The sequence below is a fragment of the Rhinatrema bivittatum genome, chromosome 2, assembly GCF_901001135.1.
Source record: "Rhinatrema bivittatum chromosome 2, aRhiBiv1.1, whole genome shotgun sequence".
Taxonomy (NCBI): Eukaryota; Metazoa; Chordata; class Amphibia; order Gymnophiona; family Rhinatrematidae; genus Rhinatrema; species Rhinatrema bivittatum.
In genome coordinates this window covers 87,927,924-87,949,466 of record NC_042616.1, presented here as the reverse complement: position 1 = coordinate 87,949,466, position 21,543 = coordinate 87,927,924, and positions in this window count along the sequence as shown.

Sequence of the window (21,543 nt, the reverse complement as noted above, 5' to 3'; positions counted from 1 at the left end):
TCTGAATGTAAATCCTCTTATCTTCATTTCCCCAGGCCGTTGAAGCAGAGGTAACGTTGAAGCAGAGATATTCATTGAAAGTGTATGCATTCAAAGTGAAGTATCAGGCTTAATTTGTTAGAGGTAGTAACCGCCACAATAAGCAAAATTCTCCCATGCTTATTTGTTTACCCAGACTGTGCAATTTAGTCTTGTTGGTTGTTGTCTGAATATAAATCATCCTTTCTTCATTCCCCCTGCTGTTGAAGCAGTGAGCTGCACTGTATATGCTTTCTAAGTGAAGTATCAGGCTTAATTGGTTTGGGGTAGTAACCGCCTCAACAAGCAAGCTACTCCCATGCTTATTTGTTTACCTAGACTGTGCTACCTTGTTGGTCCTAAATGCAAATCCTCTTTTCCACATTTCCTCTTGCCATTTAAGCATAGAGCAATGTTGGAGTCACATTAACCATGTGAACGTTTATTGAATAAGGGTATTAATCACCAGGTAGTAGCTGTCATCACCGCAAGCCACCTCCATACATCTTCTCTTCATTCCCATCCTCCAGGCTTTATGGATCCACAGTGTTTATTCCATGCCCCTTTGAAATCCTTCACAGTTTTGGTCTTCACCACTTCCTCTGGAAGGGCATTCCAGGCATCCACCACCCTCTCCATGAAGAAATACTTCCTGACATTGGTTGTGAGTCTTCCTCCCTGGAGTTTTAAATCGTGACCCCTGGTTCTGCTGATTTCTTTTCCAACAGAAAAAGTTTGTCATTGACTTTGGATCTTCGGAGTTAACAGTCTGCTTAGGAGTTAGCAATCTGTTCTTATTTAGGAGAGTAGTGGGTGGATACTTGGACCGGTGGCAGATGACCACGCCACCAGTCAGGCTCAGAGTATGGAGACAGACACACACTAGTTCTTTTATTAGACAGTATACTGAACCACCAGAGGTGGCAGTAGTGAACTGGAATGCCCGGCTGGGCCGTAGTCCCTCAGATACTGGAACAGCAATCCCTGGAGGCTGAGCTGTAGAAAAACTGAAATATAGTGAGTAAGTAGGGTATGCAGTGTTCATGAACTGAACTAGATGGTAACACTCACACAATGTCTCATAGAAGCTCAGGAGCTGGAATGTATAGGCTCTCGAGGAGTAAGTATCTGGTTCCAGGGAAAGCTCTGAGAGAGCGATGGTAACTCACTGATGTAGTTGGCAGTGATGACTTCCAGGCAGAAGAGAGTACTGAGTAAGTCTGGGAATGAGGGCCCTCGAGGAGCGAGTACTGGTTCCAGACTGTCACCTGAAAAACAAAGGAGAGAGTGAGGCCCCCGAGGAGTGGGTACCCCTAGTAGCTTAGGTAGAGTAACCCTTGCTAACTCAATGTGTTAGCAAATTCTAAGACCTTATATATCCGTCGCAGGTGACATCATCTTCAGGGGACGCCCCCGAGGTTTGCGCCATCGCCGGTACTTCAGTCGGGGCCGCGCCACGCACATGCCCCTAGGCATCCAGGAAACATGGCGGTTTGCAGCGTCTAGCTGGTCCGGGGACGCCGGAGGACTTTGGCAGAACAACGCCTCGGCAGCCAATCTTCCCGCAGACAAAGAGAGAGGCGCCAAAGAGGTAAGGAGGGTGGAGAGAGGGCGTCAGGAACCAATGGACACAAAAGTACTCCCCTTCAAAGGGTGATTTCCTCTTCAGGTACCAGGCTTAGGTTTTGAAGGATGCGCGAGGTGGAATTGACGAAGCATCTCATTGTCCAGGATATTGGTCTGAGGCTCCCAAGAGTTTTCTTCAGGGCCGAAACCTTCCCATTTTAGAAGGTATTCAAAAGTCTTGCCTCTTTTACGACCATCCAGAACGTCTTCGACTTTGTATTCTAAGTCGTCTTCTGCATTGATGACAGGTAGAGCTTGAATCTTGGAAGAAAATTCATTGAGTATGTTGTTGTAGATGTCAGCAGTGATGGATGAGCTCCTGGGGACGTCACTGAGATCTTCAGTGGAAGTAGCAAAGTTGGGGAACGTCCAAAGCCCACTTCAAGTTGTAACACAATAGTGGATCTTCTAATTTGATGAGGGGACTCCTCAGGTCTTCCACTAGATGTCTGAGACTGAAGTTGCTTCCTGCCCCTGAGTCCACTAGGGCAGGAATCTGAACCGTGATCGGTCCGTATGTCAAAGAGACTGGGAGAGAGAGCGGAGGAAATGTCGCGGTATAGCCTAAGAACAGTCCTCCTGCAGGACTTAGGCCAGTCCATTTTCCAGACGAATGGAGCATGTGGGGACATTATGGCGAGGCTGACCACAGTACATGCAAAGGCTTCTTCCAAAATCTTCTCTCTTTGGAGGTCAAGCGACCGTGACCAAGTTGCAAAGGTTCATCTGTATCAGCAGCAGGGACCACTGAAACCATCCGAGGTGTAGAGACAGCACTGGCCTGTTTCAACCCGGGTAACACCCTAGGCCGGAGTTCCTTCACCTTGTCCCGGAGCCAGTGATCAATCCGAGTAGCCAAGGCTATTAATTCATCCAGCGAGTCAGGTGTCTGGAAAGCGGTCAGCTCGTCCTTCAGACGGTTGTCCAGGCCTCTGCAAAAGAGAGTCTTGAGACATCTGGGGTCCCAACGGAGTTCTGCCACCAGAGTTTTGAACTCTATGGCAAATTCAGCCAATGATCTGTTGCCTTGCTTCAAATCCACTAAAGCAGAACCGGCTACAGACATTCGAGCAGGGTCATCGAAAACAGATTTAAATAAGTCCATAAATCCTTCTATGTCCTGCAAAATAGAGTCCTTGCATTCCCACAAAGTAGATGCCCAAGACAAGGCCCTACCATCCAGGTATGAAATGATGTAGGTAGTCTTCGAGAGAGCTGTAGGAAATAGAGACGGCTGTAAGGCAAAGTAAATGCAGCACTGGTTCAAAAAGCCCCGAGTCTTCTGGATTTCTCCGGAAAAGTGGATTGGAGCCGCCAGTGGTACAGCAGTCTTTAAAGTTACCTCCTGTGACTGACCTTCTTGGTTGGAGGCTGTACCTTGAACCTTCTGTGTGTGTAGCTGATGAAATGTTGCAGTAAGTTTCTCCACGGCGTCTTGCTGCTCCATAATGCGCAGGGCCAGGCCCGGTATGGCCTGCAAGGCATTCAGTTGTGCAGGATCCATGGAGTTAGCAATCTGTTCAATTTGGAGTTAACAGTCTGCTTGGGAGTTAGCAATCTGTTTTTATTTAGGAGAGGAGTGGGTGGATCCTCGGTAGGAGCACTGGATGGCCGGCGCCGGCCATCTTTACTCATTAGCCCCTATTATACTATACTCTATAATAGGGGCTGATGAGTAAAGATGGCCAGCGCCATCTTTAAAGATGGCGCTGGCCATCTTTACTCATCAGCCCCTGTGACAGGGGCTCCTACTATGTGACAGGGGCCGGCCAATGGCACAGATACCCTGTCACATGGTAAGGGCAAAGGGGCATCGGCGCCATTTTATTTTAGAACAGGTGATGCCTGGGAACGGGAAATCTCTCCCCGAGGCCCCCCTGGATCTCTCCACTCCCCGAGGCCCCCCTGGATCTCTCCATGAGGCCCCCCGAGGCCCCCCTGGACCATCAGGTAAATTTTAAAAGGTTTTGGGGGGGTCGGGAGGGTGGGGTCGATTTAAAGGGTCGGGTGGGGTTTTTTTTTTAGCGGTGCGGGCCTCCCTAAAAAAAAAAGGGTCGGGAGGGTGGGGGAGGCTAAGGGGGGGTCGATTTAAAGGGTAGGGTGGGGTTTTTTTTATTGGGCCATCGGCGCCATTTTAATTAGTGGCAGCCAAAATGGCGCCGATGGCCCGAGAGCGGGAGATCGTGCCGGGACCCCCCCACTGGACCACCAGGTAATTTAACATTTTGGGGGGGTTCGGGAGGGTGGGGGAGGGTAAGGAATTGGTTTTAAAGGGTCGGGGTGGGTTTAGGGGTTGTTTTGGTGTGCCGGTTTTCCCGCCCTCTCCCAAATAATTGCCGTGCCCTATTTAATGATACAATACAAATGCCCCTGACGATAAATCGGGGGCATTTGTATTGTATCGTGCACTCTAACCATTTAGGACGATTTTAAAATTATCTGATGATAATTTTAATCGTTCAAAAATGATTCACATCCCTAGTGAGTAATGGTAAATGGGTAAATGGAACCTACTCTGAAGAGAGAGGAATAATAAGTGGCGTGCCTCAAGGATTGGTTCTGGGACCATTTCTGTTCAGTGCCTTTGTGAGTAATATTTCTGAGGGATTTCAAAGTAAAATAAAGTTATGATTTTGCAAGATTCTTCTGCACCACAAATTTCTTTGCTTATGGAAGACCTGGATTTGGAACCTCCTACTCTTCCACTCAGGTCTGACTCTGAATATGTTCCTGATCCTACCACTCATGCCTCTGATTATGTTACTATTGCTCCTCATCACCAGCCTACATATTTGAATTTGCATTCCTCTTAAATATGCATTTTTCACCTTTCATCCTACATTTTAAGCTTTCCCACTTTTTCATTTTCTCACTTGTCCATTTTTTCTTTTCTGCTGAAGACCCTCGCTGGCTAGTGCACCTACTTGCCACTCACCTTTGTGTGATGAATCCTTCCATATGATCTGAGAATTCATCAAGAGGGTTATATATAATATATACCTAATAGAATATTCCAGATATACCTGGAGAGCTTGAACCTTGAAACTTTTTACCCTTGCCCCTGCTTTCAACATGGTGCCTGTTTCTGTGACACTATTTTGAGATGTAGGAGCAAAGGAAACTTGTGGGTAGCAAGAAAAACAGAAGTGATAAGCAATACTCATTGTTCCTTCAAGTGGCATTGCAAAAGCAGGAACTTGGCTAATGTGGAGGACCAGTGCAGATTCCAGCTAATGATTTATTTTTGACATGACAGAAGTGAGAACGCCAAAGGGGAAGCAGATGCTGTGGGTGGTTGATGCAAGAGAATGGGGTAATAAAATATATGCACACAAACATGTGATGGCATTTATAGTTTACTGTGAACTTTTGTATCATTGCACAACAGAACACAGGAAATTATGCATACATTGGCAATATATGATAAGATGACCAAGAGGGATGTAAAGGGTAGGAGTTATGTGTAAGACAAAGGAAAAATATGTATCCTGGCATCTTGAGGCAGGAATTTATTACACATCAGATATTGTAAAAATCTGATATGTAAGGAGATATAAAAAGCCTGAGAATTTTGGAGAAGGCTTGCATATTTGCTGAGGTGTGTGACCACGTTATTATGCAGTATTCCTTATCTTCTCTCTGGGCTAAACAAATAATAGAACTGATTTTGGGATATTGCTTTTGTGTTTTTTCACTAATACTTATAGCTGAGCACAAGATAATGATTATTATACAAATTATACTTATGAAAGAAATTATTATTATTATAACTAACTTGTAATACTTTTCATATTTTTTACTAATAAAAGAATTATAATAAATATTACTGAATTCAAGTCTAATATATATAAAAGGTAAGAGAGAAAAGGAGACATTTGGGGGGAAGAAGGTTTAGCCTGACTAAAATCGGCTTTTTCTCTCCTAAAGGGAAAACTGAAACAAGTCTATTTTTCAGAGTTATAATTAGTATATATAGGATAAAGTTCAGCTATTAGTAAATGTAGGGAAAGTTGTTATGGGAGTCTCAGTTTAGTGGACCCTTGGGCCAACCTGCAGGAGACTGGGAAAAGATGGTCACTGTCTCTAGTATATGGCAGGCTGGGAGGCAGATGTTCAGGCTGGACGTAGAGGTGCTCTTCACCCTTGAAGCTGGTACTCCCCCGGGAGGAGCCCGTAGGAGCCCAACCACTGGGACTTAGGTGGCTTCACCTTTGGAAGCCGAAGCCCCCCCAGGAGGAGCCCATAGGGACTCGGCCACTGGGACTTAGGCGGTAGTAGATCAGGACTGGGAACTGGAACCAGACTAAGACAGAAGGTCAGTACTGTAAGAGGGCTCGGGTTCCGGAACCAGGCAGGAACTGTAGCAAGACTTGGGTAACGGAACCAGGCAGGAACTGTAGCAAGGCTCGGGTACCGGAACCAGGCAGGAACTGTAGCAAGACTCGGGTACTGGAACCAGGCAGGAACTGTAGCAGGCAAGCAGGAACCAAGCAAGTACTGTAGCAGGTAAGCATAAACCAAGCAGGAACCGTAGCAGGCAAGCAGGAACCAGGCAGGTACTGTAGCAGGCAAGCAGGAACCAAGCTGGTACTGTAGCAGGAAAGCAGGAACCAGACAGGTACTGTAGCAGACAGCAGGAATGGAGCGACAGCGAGGCAGATCGCTCCAGGGCACAGCGCAACAGGGATCTGGTAGGTAAGCCCGTTGCAAGGCAAAGACTGGGTGGCCGCGGCTGGCTTATCAAGGCCGCGGCGTCTGACGTCAGGAATTGGGCGGAGTCACCACTGGGGGGAAATGGCCTAGAAAAGCGCCCAAGTGGCGCGCGCTCGCACGCCTAGAGAAAGGGCGTCCACAGAAGGCTTCCCAGCAGCGCGGCCCTTGCAGGAACACCGCCGAACAGGCCAGGAACTAGGCCAACGAAAGCGGGAACAGGTCCTGGAACGCGGAGGTAAGGGTCTGGTCGTAGCGCTCACGGCCAGAACCACAACAGTACCTCCCCTTAGCCGGTCCGGGTTTACTCGGGTGGTCCAGATGGAACTGCCGTAATAAGTCTTTGTCAAGGATGTTACGGGCCGGTTCCCAAGAATTATCCTCGGGTCCGCAACCCTCCAAGGCAAGCAGGTACTCCCATCGGCGTTGGTGAAACCAGACATCCAAGACCTCACGTACTTGATATGTGACCTCATCTGGTACCGAAGGGTCCAATGGTTCAGGAGCCCGGGAGTGGTATCTGGATAAAATAAGAGGCTTCAGCAATGACACATGGAACACGTCATGTATGCGCATGGAGGAGGGTAGGAATAGTCGGTACGAGACTGCTCCCACTCGTTCAGCGACTCGGAAAGGCCCACAGATTCATGGAGCTAGTCTTCGAGACGGAATACGTAGCTGTAGATTTTTGGTACTAAGCCAGACACGGTCTCCTGGGAGGAAGACAGGTGCTGGCTGACGATGGCTATCCGCCCATTTCTTGGCGGACTGGGCGGCTTTACAGATCTTTCCCTGGATAGACGTCCACAAGGAAAGAAGCTGGTGGGCTGAAAGTTGCACTGCTGGGAGTGCACTAGGTTCAGGTGAAGGCAAGGGCGGTCAAAGTTGCTTCCCATAGACGACCAGGAAAGGCGAACTTCCAGTAGCAGCATGCGTGTGATTATTATACGAGAACTCTGCCCACGGGAGTAACTTGGCCCAATTATCTTGGCGTTCATTCACGAAGGAACGGAGAAAAGTCTTCAAGGTTCGGTTAGTTCGTTCCATTTGCCCATTACTTTGAGGATGGAATGCAGACGAAAGACTAAGTTGCACATTGAAGCGTTTGCAAAGTGCCTTCCAATAATGAGCAGTAAACTGTGGTCCTCGATCGGAGACTATATCCTGCGGGAGACCGTGAAGTCTAAAGATATGCTGGGCGAAAAGGTTAGCTAGGTCAGGAGCAGAAGGCAACTTTGGCAGGGGGACAAAGTGCGCCATCTTGGAGAATATGTCTACGGTTACCCAAATGACCGAATTCTCTCCTGAGATGGGGAGGTCCACAACGAAGTCGGTGGAGATGTTTGTCCAAGGCTCCACCGGGATGGGCAATGGTTGCAACAGGCCCCTGGGCTTCCCGATGTCCGGCTTTTGCATGGCACAAGATGGGCATGACCTCACAAACGCTTGGACGTCCTGTCTCACTGTCGGCCACCAGTAGAATCTGTTCAACAAGTCTAAGGTCCCTTTACAGCCAGCATGGTCCCCTGTGAGGGAGTCATGGGCCCAAGTGAGAACTGCTCTCCGGGAGCGACGTGGAACGACGGTCTTCCCTTGGGAGGACACAAAGTTTGTTGCCAAACTAACTTTCACAGGATCCAAAATAAACTGAGGCATATCAGGGTACTGTAGCAGGCAGCAGGAATGGAGCGACAGCGAGGCAGGTCGCTCCGGGGCACAGCGCAACAGGGATCCGGTAGATAAGCCCGTTGCAAGGCAAAGACTGGGTGGCCACGGCCAGCTTATCAAGGCCGTGGCGTCTGATGTCAGGAATTGGGCGGAGTCACCACTGGGGGGAAATGGCCTAGAAAAGCAGCGCCTAGAGACAGGGCGTCCATGGAAGGCTTCCCGGCGGCGCGGCCCTCGCAGGGACACCGCCGAACAGGCCAGGAACTAGGCCAACGAAAGCGGGAACAGGCCCAGGAATGTGGAGGTAAGGGTCTGGTTTGCGGCCAGTTCAGTCGGGTTAAACAGTACTTCCTTCTGGTTTCGTCCTCTCTTTGCAAACGCTGAGATCTGTGTGGTCCTATTGATGGTATACACTAATGTGCTTACATATAAGTATTACTTGGATTCTATCGTTAAAATAGGACTATTTTTTTTATTATTTCTTACAGTCCTTTACATTAAAAATTGATGTTAAAAAATTTGGATTATTGTCTTACCCCTGATGAATCTTTCTCAAGCAAAACACCAGCCGTGTCGAACATTTTTATCATCAGGATTACTTCTGGATGTATTTATCAATTTTTTGGATAGAGAAAAGAATTTAAAGCTTGTTTCCTTAGTTTGTCACTGTAGAAATACATGTTTAATCACAAGATGGATGACTGAAAAGACCAGGCAGTTCAGGTTCTCTTGAACACACCGTCTGACTTGCTGACACCTTTCCACCTAAGCCCTTGCATTTGAATTTTTGTTGGTTTCCCTTTTTTTTTTTTTTTTGGTATTTGTTACTATGGGTTACTTAACAGGCTCGGTCTCATTGTAATGTACGATAAAGTAACACACACTATTGAGGGATTTAACTACACCTTTTTTCTCTGCATTATCAACTGAAATGATATTTATCACAAATGCCAGTTTGGGAGAGAGAGAGAAAGAGAAAGAGGGAGAGAGAGCGCATCTATGGAGGCTCACTTATATTTGAACTTTTTATACCACTGTAAGAGGGGGCATTATGAACTCAGGGTGAAGTTTGTGGGGTGAGGTGGCTTTTGGGGGACAGTTTTACATACACAGTCATATGTACGAACAGCACAGATATCATCCGTGAAGATTTAATGTGATTTGGAGTGATGAAAGGTGAAAGAAGAGTAGATTTGCAACATGTTCCCTCTACCTAGCTTGATGCACTCTCAAGCTAGGTAAAACTGTACATATGATTGTGCATGTGAAACTGCTCCCAAAATCCACCTCACCCCGAGTTACCAATGTCCCTTCTTACAGTGGTATAAATAGTTAGCTTCTATGTGAGCCTTTATAGAGGTATTTACTCTCTCTCTCTCTCTCTCTCTCTCTCTCTCTCTCTCTCTCTCTCTCTCTCTGTCTCTCTCCTTCTGCCATTTGTGATAAAAGCCTTTTCAGCTGCAGTAGATTATGCAATGTGAAAATAACATATGGTTCAATATATCAGGAAAATTAACCTAACCATGCCCCCTTTTTTGTTGCAGGTGCTATTTTCACTATATTTATAGCAAAATGATGAATCTAAGTAGAAGTTTGAAATTAGCCAGACAAATGGCACTGAATACGGACCTCTATGCTTTTTTCGTCATATACATAAAGGGGCAGATTTTCAAAGCCCTACACACAAAGGGCCTATTTTCAAAAGGCCCGGCGGCATGTGTAAAGCCCCAGGACACGTGTAAGTCCCAGGGCTTGAAAAAACGGGCGGTCCAGGGGCAGGGTGTAGGCGGGGCAGGGCGGTCTGTGGGCGGGGTGGGGCGTGGCAGAGGTCTCTCCACGGCCATTGGGCCGGGGGATCTTGCGCCGGCAGTCGGCTGGCGCTTGCAAGTTACACCATTGGCAGGCGTAACTTGTGAAATAAAGGTATGGCTTTTTTTTTTCCAGCTGGGGGGCGGGGCAGGGAGGGGAAGGGAGGGGAAGGTGGGGGGGGAAAGGAAAGTTCCCTCCGAGGCTGCTCCAATTTTGGAGCGGCTTTGGAGGGAACGGGGAAAGGCAGCTGGTCTCCCCAAGGGCTTGGCGTGCGCAAGGTGCACCCCTTGCATGCGCCGACCCCTGATTTTAAACATGCGCGTGGCTGCGCGCGTATGTTATAAAATCGGGCATACAGTTGTGTGCACAGGGTAGCGCGCACAAATGTAGGCCATGCGCATACCTTTTAAAATCTGCCCCAAAATGAGAGAAAGTCTTTGTGAATCAAGCCTGAAAAGAGCCAAATACTTTAGATCAGAATTTGACTGGCTTCATTTTCTAATGGTCAGTTGACAGAAAGATATTTGCTGCAATGTGTGTTTATATTAACTAATGTTACTGACAGAGCTTTGTTAAATGTGTCTTCCTAAGCATTAAAACAAACATATTGCTGGAAAATACTATATTGAGGCCCTTTCAATGTCAATGCTAATTTTACTTTATAGATGCTTCTTCTTGTGCAATGTTTGTTTATTTATTTAGCGCTTTTTTATTTTTCAGGTGGTACATGCTTGTACTGGGTCCCGGTACCTTTTCCTCCACCTGAATGATTTGCCCTTGAACAAAACATCCATTCCTGCATGTAAGTACTGGCACCTGTTTTTGTTTTTTTTTTTCCAGAAAGAACACACTGTATTCATTTTGGGCATTAGGTACTTACCATTTTCACAATAACTGCACTCAGTGCAAGGTACATCCCAAAAAACTTCACATTATAAAAATATCTATAACAATAAAACAGTAGATCCTAATCATTACATAATAATATTATAAGCATCAAATAACAAAAACATAAACAATACTAAGGAAAACACATTATGAGAATATGATGAAATTAAAAAACATTTTTATGACTTCAGCATCGGTAGCCATGTTAATTTAGCTCATGTGTAGATCACAGAAGAATGATATATGAAATACAATTAACAGGTACATTAAATTAGAATTATTTTTCCTTCCTCTGATTGTTGCCTTAGGTTAACCTCTCAGCGTTAGCATGAATTATGTTCCCATGATGGACAAGACCAGAAACCATAAGGGGAAGGAATATGCTGAGATAGAGATGGGCTTGCGTTTTGATCACTATTACAGGCTCATGTCACATTAACAGGATTCATTACATCAGGGATCACCCTGACTGCCCTTTTTTGTAACTGGTTTTTTCTCTTCTTGATTTGAGCTTGGTTTTCCTATATAAGTGATGAATAGTGAGGCATGAACAATCATGTCACTGAATTGCTAGAATAATACCTCAGCAAGAGGAAAGAATGCGAACATGTTTTCTAAAACAATTAATTAAAATAAAAACCAAAACATGGATTCTAGAAGAATGTTAGCTTTTTACATCTGTCCCTAGGAAAGCTATACAAGTTCATCAGAAAGAGACACATGAGAGTGCAGCACACTGACAGCTGCTGTAATAGTGGTGGTATCACTTTGATTCTAAATTTACGAACACTTCTGTATCTATCCGTATATAACGTTGATTCTATAGTAACATAGAAAATGCCTTCCCCACTAAACAATTGATTGTCTTTAATGATATATTGTAACCGAACCTTTAGCGGCACCTGTTAGAATGTACTATTGTATGCCCTCACCTACATTAATTTATGTGCCTTCATGTAAACCGTTGCAATGGTATATGACTTAGTCCATCCAGACTGCCCAGCAAAGTGTTTAAGGTTTTAACGGCCACACTGTGCAGGTTACTCTGAGAGTAGAAACATAGAAATGACAGCAGAAGAAGACCAAACGGCCCATCCAGTCTGCCCAGCAAGCTATGCACTTTTTTTTTTCCTCTTACTTGTTACGCTTGGCTCTTAGTACCATTTAGTTTTATTTCCCTTCCACCCCACCATTAATGTAGAGAGCAGTGTTGGAACTGCATCTAATTGAATATGGAGCTTAGTTTGGTGTAGTAACCGCCTCAATAAGCAAGCTACATCCATGCTTTTGTTTATTCGACTGTAATTTAGTCCTTGTTGGTTGTTGTCTATATATATAGATACTCTTTTCTACATTGCCCCTGCCATTGAAGCAGAGAGCTATGCTGGCTATGCGTTGAAAGTGAAGTAACAGACGTTCTCCCCTGCCATTGAAGCAGAGAGCTATGCGTTGAAAGTGAAGTATCAGACTTTCTCCCCTGCTGTTGAAGCAGAGAGCTATGCTGGATATGCGTTGAAAGTGAAGTATCAGTATCAGACTTTCTCCCCTGCCGTTGAAGCAGAGAGCTATGCTGGATATGCGTTGAAGGTGAAGTAACAGACTTTCTCCCCTGCCGTTGAAGCAGAGACCTGTGCTGGCTATGCGTTGAAAGTGAAGTAACAGACTTTCTCCCCTGCCATTGAAGCAGAGAGCTATGCGTTGAAAGTGAAGTATCAGACTTTCTCCCCTGCTGTTGAAGCAGAGAGCTATGCTGGATATGCGTTGAAAGTGAAGTATCAGCATCAGATTTTCTCCCCTGCCGTTGAAGCAGAGAGCTATGCTGGATATGTGTTGAAAGTGAAGTAACAGACTTTCTCCCCTGCCATTGAAGCAGAGAGCTATGCTGGATATGCATTGAAAGTGAAGTAACAGACTTTCTCCCCTGCCGTTGAAGCAGAGACCTGTGCTGGCTATGCGTTGAAAGTGAAGTAACAGACTTTCTCCCCTGTCGTTGAAGCAGAGAGCGATGCATTGAAAGTGAAGTATCAGACTTTCTCCCCTGCTGTTGAAGCAGAGAGCTATGCTGGATATGCGTTGAAAGCAAAGTATTAGTATCAGATTTTCTCCCCTGCCGTTGAAGCAGAGAGCTATGCTGGATATGTGTTGAAAGTGAAGTAACAGACTTTCTCCCCTGCCGTTGAAGCAGAGAGCTATGCGTTGAAAGTGAAGTATCAGACTTTCTCCCCTGCTGTTGAAGCAGAGAGCTATGCTGGATATGCGTTGAAAGTGAAGTATCAGTATCAGACTTTCTCCCCTGCCGTTGAAGCAGAGAGCTATGCTGGATATGCGTTGAAAGTGAAGTAACAGACTTCCTCCCCTGCCGTTGAAGCAGAGAGCTATGCTGGCTATGCGTTGGAAGTGAAGTATCAGACTTTCTCCCCTGCATTTGAAGCAGAGGGCTATGCTAGATATGCATTGAAAGTAAAGTATCAGGCTTATTTGGTTTGGGGGTAGTAACCGCCGTAACAAGCAAGCTACACCCCATTTTTTGTGAATGCAAATCCTTCTTTTTTTTTTCCTCATTTCCTCTTACCGTTGAAGCTTAGAGCAATGTTGGAGTCACATTAACCATGTGTATGTATATTGAATAAGGGTATTGTCTCCATTAGTATCCTTCATTCCCACGAGCCACCCCCTCTTCATTCACGTCCTCTAGACTTGATGGATCCACAGTGTTTATCCCACGCCCCTTTGAAGTCCTTCACAGTTCTGGTCTTCACCACTTCCTCTGGAAGGGCATTCCAGGCATCCACCACCCTCTCCGTGAAGAAATACTTCCTGACATTGGTTCTGAGTCTTCCTCCCTGGAGTTTCACCTCGTGACCCCTGGTTCTGCTGATTTTTTTTTTGACGGAAAAGTTTTGTCGTTGTCTTTGGATCGTTAAAACCTTTCAAGTATCTGAAAGTTTGAATCATATCACCCCTGCTCCTCCTTTCTTCCAGGGTGTAGATATTTAGATTCTTCAATCTCTCCTCATAAGTCATTCGATGAAGACCCTCCACCTTTCTGGTCGCCCTTCTCTGTCTCTTTGTAGATACGGTCTCCAGAACTGAACACAGTACTCCAGGTGAGGCCTCACCAAGGACCTGTACAAGGGGATAATCACTTCCCTTTTCTTACTCGATATTCCTCTCTCTATGCAGCCCAGCATTCTTCTGGCTTTTGCTATCGCCTTGTCACATTGTTTCGCCGACTTCAGATCATTAGACACTATCACCCCAAGGTCTCTCTCCTGCTCCGTGCACATCAGCCTCCCCCCCCCCAATTGAATAAAGAGGCCCCAACTAAGCCATTAAAGCAGGTGATGGCCAGACCTCCCCTCCTAACTTTATGTATTCATTTCTTCTTGCAGTGCGCAGAGGACCTACCCTGGCCATAAAAGCACAAGAGTGGATTGCTCCTGTCCTACCGCTATCATGAGTGAACCTGATCAAATGGTGTTGAAGTAATGTAAACAGCCAGATACCTAAACCATACTTTAACTGTAAAATATGTTTACATTTAGATCCCTTGAATGCACCACTGGTTTATTTAACTGCTGCTCTGTGCATCTTACCCCTGTGCAGAAATGATTCACCAAAAGTTATAATAGTTACCCTGGTTCTTCATTTCCATTCTCTATTTTCCAGGGAACCGCTGTGCTTATACCACACCCTTTTGCATTTCTTCACCATCTCTTCCAGAAGGGCATTCCTGTCATCAACCATCCTTTCTGTGACAAATATTTCCTGATATACTCAACGAGGGTACTAACAACACGATTCTGTCTTTCATTTGCTCTAAATCTGAGGTCTGGACAAAGCTTTGTGCTTCCAGTTTAAGACTTCTGATACTAGTCACTGTTATATTTATTTGCAACCAATATGTAGCCACCAAAATTTTATTTAAAACTAGCATAGAAATGTTGATATTATACTCTGAAAAATGGGTCAACCAGTCCTGCTCCTGCTGTTGTGAATGCTCTCTTTTGTTAATATTGAAAAAGTAACCTACTCTTCTAGAAAAAACTCAGTTATTCCATACTTTGTGGCTGGTAGTACTCAATAGAGCAAATCTTTCTTCTACAAAATATTTTTCTTCTATTTTATATATGAATGTATATTCCAGAAAAAAACTGTTTTTTTGCTGTTTGCTGTTTTATTTTGACCTGTTTGCATTATTTTCTAAAATCATACTTTCCTCAATTTCATGGAGAGCAAGTCCTACCCCCCAGGATATTGTAGGTTATAGTCTCCTTTTGGTGAGGTCACAGTGCTTAAGGAGTTTGTAGTTTTGCTAACTACTCTCTGTGCTTCATGATTATATGGAGGCCAGTCAATATTCAATAACACTCAACAACTGTGATATTGTGCATGATTTCCCATTCTCAGTTTTGCTAACGATCTCCTTTCTCAGCAGGCAGAGCAGCAGGCAGCAGCCATTCATTTCCATAATTTCAGTGTTTTTGCTATCAATTATTGCACAAAAAATTTGCTATACCCCTCTCTCTTCCCTTATGCCTGACATTCATATATGCTTCCTCTAGTAGTAAGCACTGTGGTATCATCACCTATAATGAACTATGGGAGTTCAAGACTCTGGGAAACTAAGATGGCTGTCTTGCTCTTCACATTTTGTTGTTCATTCAATGTTATATTTTCATCAAATTAAGCATTAGAAAAATATCAAAGTACCTGAGAAAGAAGTAGTTATTATTGTGCTTTGTACTTTATGACACTTCCTCTTTGACAATTATCTTTCCTTGCACCCATATATTTTAAAATATTCTTCAGATACAGTACAGTATTTATATCCTTTTGAGTCTTTCATTTTTTTCAACCCAAACAAACATTCATTTGATTCCACAGAGACATTTTAGCTCAAACAGAGTTTACACTTAGTTCAGGAAATGTTTACATTAAATCTTTAGTGGACATCCCTTTATTCCCTAACCTGTTATCAAATGCAACTTCTTCCTCCACAATGGCTCAGGCTCCATGCAATTAATTTTTATTGGTTCATGTCCTATCCTTTGAATCAATTGTTGAAATTAGACGATGTGATTCATGTATTATGACAAATATTAATAAGACTGACATTACTAGTTTTGAAAAAGTAAAACCAGTACCAATATCCATTAATGAATACTGTTCATTATTTCACTGTAAAATATAAGCTTTTATAATAATAAGGCAATGCTATTCAATCTTGCTCTGCATAACAACTGTGCATTAATACAGCCTAATCAATCTGAGCTTAAAGACATTTTTCTTTAATGATGGCAGTTATTTCAGCAATGTGACTGATTTGTACTAAGATAAATTAAACAGACTGAAAGAACAGTTCAAGCTCATTATTACTCTATACCAAATTGTGCTAGGAAGGTAGGCTATTCATCTACTTTATATACAGAATAAGCTAGTAACAGAAAAATCAAATACCTACAAGTGTAAAACACAAAGGACTGCCAACATAAAGTGAAGTGAATTCACATTCAGCAGTAGTTTCAGTGTTTAAAGGAGGTTACTTATACCTTAGCATGCATCTTCTTGGTTGGACAGTGCTATGAAAGAAAAACGAATATATTGGTTAACAGCTTAAAATAATATTTCAGTGTGAATCCATGCTATGTCGAGCAGCAGAAGCAGTGTTATTAATTCATCAATCCCAGTCAACAAACCAGGCTCAGTAATTGCCAAGTACTTCACTACTCAACCATTTAGCTAGCAAAATATTTCTTCTGTGCAAGTACTTTCACCAACCTATGAAGTTATGAATGCATGACAGTTCACTTTTCTGAGTTACAAGATAGAAGATAGGAAATGTTTGACCTGACAAGTCTGCCCAGTAGTCCCTACTTACTATGTCACTGCAAATCCTACTCTTTCTCTGATCTTCTCCTTTTCCTTGCCTTTACCACTGTCATTTAATTGGTTGCCACTACCTCTGCTGCTAGGTGATTCCAGATATTCTCTCGGTGAAGAAGCATTTCCCGACATTTCTTCAGAGCCTCTCTCCTTCCAGCTCTGTATCATGAGCCCTTGTCTTTGAACTTCTATAGAAAATGTTATCATCTCATACCTTATGGAAGCCTCTCAGGTATTCAAAAGTTTCTATTAGAGCAACAGTTCCATATTTTCCTTCTGGAGAACATATTTTGAATTCTTAGCCTGTATAGGGTTTCTGTTGAAGGTCATGCTGAATTGTGATAGATATCTTCCGAGCTACTTCCTTTCTTTTAAGGTGCGACCTCCTGATCATTGTATACCAGATGGGGTTGCCTCTATTTTCCTATTGGTGGTGTGTTGATTTTTAATAGTAATTACTTGGTCACCTCTTTTACATTATTCTCCAAAGAGTTACCTACAAAAAAACTAAACTGTAGCTCAGCAATAGTGCTAGGCCTTGATGTTAAAAGGTTGCTGATTTGATCCACCAGAATTCTTATCACTTAAATTATTTGCAAACAGTAAAAATTCAGTATAATTTAAAACATAAGAATTAAAATGTTACCCAAGTAGTTTTAGTACTAAAAAAGGAACCTTAACCATCTCCAATAGTAATGCCAGATTGTTCAGAAATTACCACATCCAGATTACTTCTAAAGGACACTAATTTATCATCTGTCACAGAATGAACCATCATTTATATTTAGTGTGATTCCTTTCCAACACATCTTGTTTTGTTAGGGACTTTTTTTTATTTTATTTAGAGCACTCAGATAAAAACCTGAGGTGCATGCTGACTTTGAGAAATGTAGAAGTTAAAGGAAAGTGTTGTAGATCTATAGGTTGTCTATTCAAATATTCCCACAGGAAAATTTGGAAACATTTTTATCTTAAACTCATTACTGCAAACCAATGCTGAAAGGCAGAAACTGATTGAGATAAGTTATTCATAGGATGTGAAAAACTACTTGAGTTCCCTGGCTTGCCTCACATTTGTTGTTTGCAGTAGAGCATTAATGGAAGATCTAAAATGCAAATGTTGTTTGGTTATATTGTATTCATTTGACATTCATACCTGCAGAAGCATAATTAGAAACATTTTGATTTCAGTTCATTCATTTGTTTTGTAGGGTACCTCCATTGATTCATTTGTTTAAAACAAAAATTATTGTTTATTAATTTTATTCATTCATTTATTTATCATTCACATCCATGACGGAAGCACTGCAGCCTATTCTGGACTCCAAAAATAGAGTTTTCTCATCAATACTAATAAAACCAGTGAGTATACATGATCATAAGACTGAAGGCATGCCAATGATTCAAGACTATGCCATCATAGCACCAAAAGTGGCATAGTCCCCAATCTTTCTATGAGGAATCATATCAAAAACATGATTCATTCAGGATAGATAAGAACATAAGAACATGCCATACTGAGTCAGACCAAGGGTCCATCAAGCCCAGCATCCTGTTTCCAACAGTGGCCAATCCAGACCATAAGAACCTGGCAAGTACCCAAAAACTAAGTCTATTCCATGTTACCGTTGCTAATAATAGCAGTGGCTATTTTCTAAGTCAACTTAATTAATAGCAGGTAATGGACTTCTCCTCCAAGAACTTATCCAATCCTTTTTTAAACACAGCTATACTAACTTCACTAACCATATCCTCTGTCAACAAATTCAGAGTTTAATTGTGCGTTGAGTAAAAAAGAACTTTCTCAGATTGGTTTTAAATGTGCCACATGCTAACTTCATGGAGTGCCCCCTAGTCTTTCTATTATCCGACAGAGTAAATAATCGATTCACATCTACTCGTTCTAGACCTCTCAAGATTTTAATCACCTCTATCATATCCCCCCTCAGCCATCTCTTCTCCAAGCTGAAAAGTCCTAACCTCTTTAGTCTTTCCTCATAGGGGAGCTGTTCCATTCCCCTTATTTTGGTAGCCCTTCTCTGTACCTTCTCCATTGCAATTATATCTTTTTTTAGATGCGGTGACCAGAATTGTACACAGTATTCAAGGTGAGGTCTCACCATGGAGTGATACAGAGGCATTATGACATTTTCCGTTTTATTCACCATTCCCTTTCTAATAATTCCCAACATTCTGTTTGCTTTTTTGACTGCCGCAGCACACTGAAATGACAATTTCAATGTGTTATCCATTATGACGCCTAGATCTCTTTCTTGGGTTGTAGCACGCAATATGGAACCTAACATTGTGTAACTATAGCATGGATTATTTTTCCCTATATGTATCACCTTGCACTTATCCACATTAAATTTCATCTGCCATTTTGATGCCCAATTTTCCAGTCTCATATGTCTTCCTACAATTTATCACAATCTGCTTGTGATTTAACTACTCTGAACAATTTTGTATCATCTGCAAATTTGATTATCTCACTCGTCGTATTTCTTTCCAGATCATTTATAAATATATTGAAAAGTAAGGGTCCCAATACAGATCCCATGAAACTACACATGCTAAAGCATTTGTAACCTTTATTAATTATGGAGAATTTTAGAAGTATTGCAAGTGCTGATGTTTGTAGGCATATATTATTGCAACTCTTCACTCCTGGAGGTACCTGCATCAATTTTATGATCACTTCAACATTTGCAGAACTCCACAGTCTGATTTCTCCTTGGTAGGAAAAAGTATGACCATATTACCCCGTCTTGGCTGCTTTACATTGGCTACCAATTCAAGGAAGTGTACACTATAAAGTGCTAATGTTAATTCATATATTAATGAATACTTTAAATATACTATGGGTAGACACCACATTACTATCTGCATACCCTGCCTACTCACTATATCTCAGTTTCTCTACAGCTCAGCCTCCAGGGATCGCTGTTCCAGTATCTGAGGGACTACAGCCCAGCCGGGCTTTCCAGCTCACTACTGCCATCTCTGGTAGTTCAATATATTGTTTAATAAAAGAGTCTGTCTCCAAACTCTGCGCCTGACTGGTGGTCCCTCTCGGGATCTTCCCCCGGGGGCGTGGTCATCTGCCACCGGCCCAAGGATCCACCCACAAGGATTCCTAACTATAACAGGTTGCTAACTCATATCTGATTGCTCTTCTCATCAGGCATCAGATCCTGGACAGATTGCTACTCCAGCAACTCAGTTCTGAACAGATTGCTAACTCCATAGATCCGGCACAACTTAGTGCTTTGCAGGCCATACCGGGCCTGGCTCAATGCATTGTGGAGCAGCAAGACACTTTGGAGAAACTTACTTCAGCGTTTCATCAACTACACACACAGAAGGTTCAAGGCACAACCTCCAACCAAGAAGGTCAGTCACCGGAGGTAACTGTGAAGACTGCTGTACCACTGGCTGTTCCAATCTGCTTTTCCGGAGAAATCCAGAAGACCCGGGGCTTTTTGAACCAGTGCTGCATGCACTTTGCCTTTCAGCCGTCTCTATTTCCTACAGCGCTCTCCAAGTCTACCTACATCGTTCATATGTGGATGGTAGGGCTCTGTCTTGGGCATCCACCTTGTGGGAACACAAGGACTCTATTTTGCAGGACATAGAACAGTGGTTCTCAACCCTGTCCTGGGGACCCCCCCAGCCAGTTGGGTTTTCAGGATATCCACAATGAATATGCATGAGAGAAAATGTGCATGTTCTGGAGGCAGTGTATGCAAATTTTCTCTCATGCATATTTGTTGTGGATATCCTTGAAAACCCGACTGGCTGGGGGGGTCCCCAGGACAGGGTTGAGAACCACTGACATAGAAGGATTTATGGACTTGTTTAAATCAGTTTTTGATGACCCTGGTCGAATGTCTGTAGCTAGTTCTACTTTAGTGGATTTGAAGCAAGGCAGCAGATCATTGGCTGAATATGCCATAGAGTTCAAAACTCTTGCGGCAAAACTTTGCTGGGACCCCAAATGTCTCAAGACTCTCTTCTATAGAGACCTGTATAACCATTTGAAGGATGAGCTGGCCGCTTGCCAAACACCTGATTCGCTGGACGAATTAATAGCCTTAGCTACTTGGATTGATCTATGGCTCCGGGACAAGGTGAAGGAACTCCGGCCTAGGGTGGTATCTGGGTTGAAACAGGCCAGTGCTATCTCTACACCTCAGATGGTTCCAGTAGTCCCTGCTGCCAATACAGATGAACCTATGCAACTTGGTAATGGACACTTGACTACCAAAGAGAGAAGATTTCGGAAGAAGAGTGGCCTTTGCATGTACTGTGGTCAGCCCAGCCACGATGTCTCTAGATGCTCTATTTGTCCGAAAGCATGAACAGGCCAAAGTCCTACAGAATGACTATTCTTTGGCCTTACTGCACCCTCTCCTTTGCTCTCTCTCCCAGTCTCCTTGACCTATGGACCAGTCACGGTTCAGACTCCTGCCCTGGTGGACTCGGGGGCAGGAGGCAATTTCATTCTCAGAAGTCTAGTGGAATATTTGAGGATTCCCTTCATCAAGTTGAAAGACCCACTACGATTATCCTCCATTCATGGAGAGCCCTTACCGGGAGATGTTACTTGCCAAACTGAATCAATTACTCTCCGCACCGGAGCTCTTCATAACGAATCGCTCTCCTTCTTCTTACTGGAAAAGGCTGTGCACCCCATCGTCTTGTGGTTACCCTGGTTGAAAGTACACCAACTCCCATTCGACTGGGCATTTCTGTATCTCTCCCACTGGGGCCCAGAATGTCATGGGAAATGCCTTAAGGAGATATCACCTATTACTGCTGCAGACCCAGTACTGCTGCGACTGCAGCAGTACTGGGTCTGCCGCTCCAGTTCACTCCTTTCCTCTCCAAGGAAGTAGTTGATATTCTTCCTCTACTGGAGCCCTATGATTGTGCCAT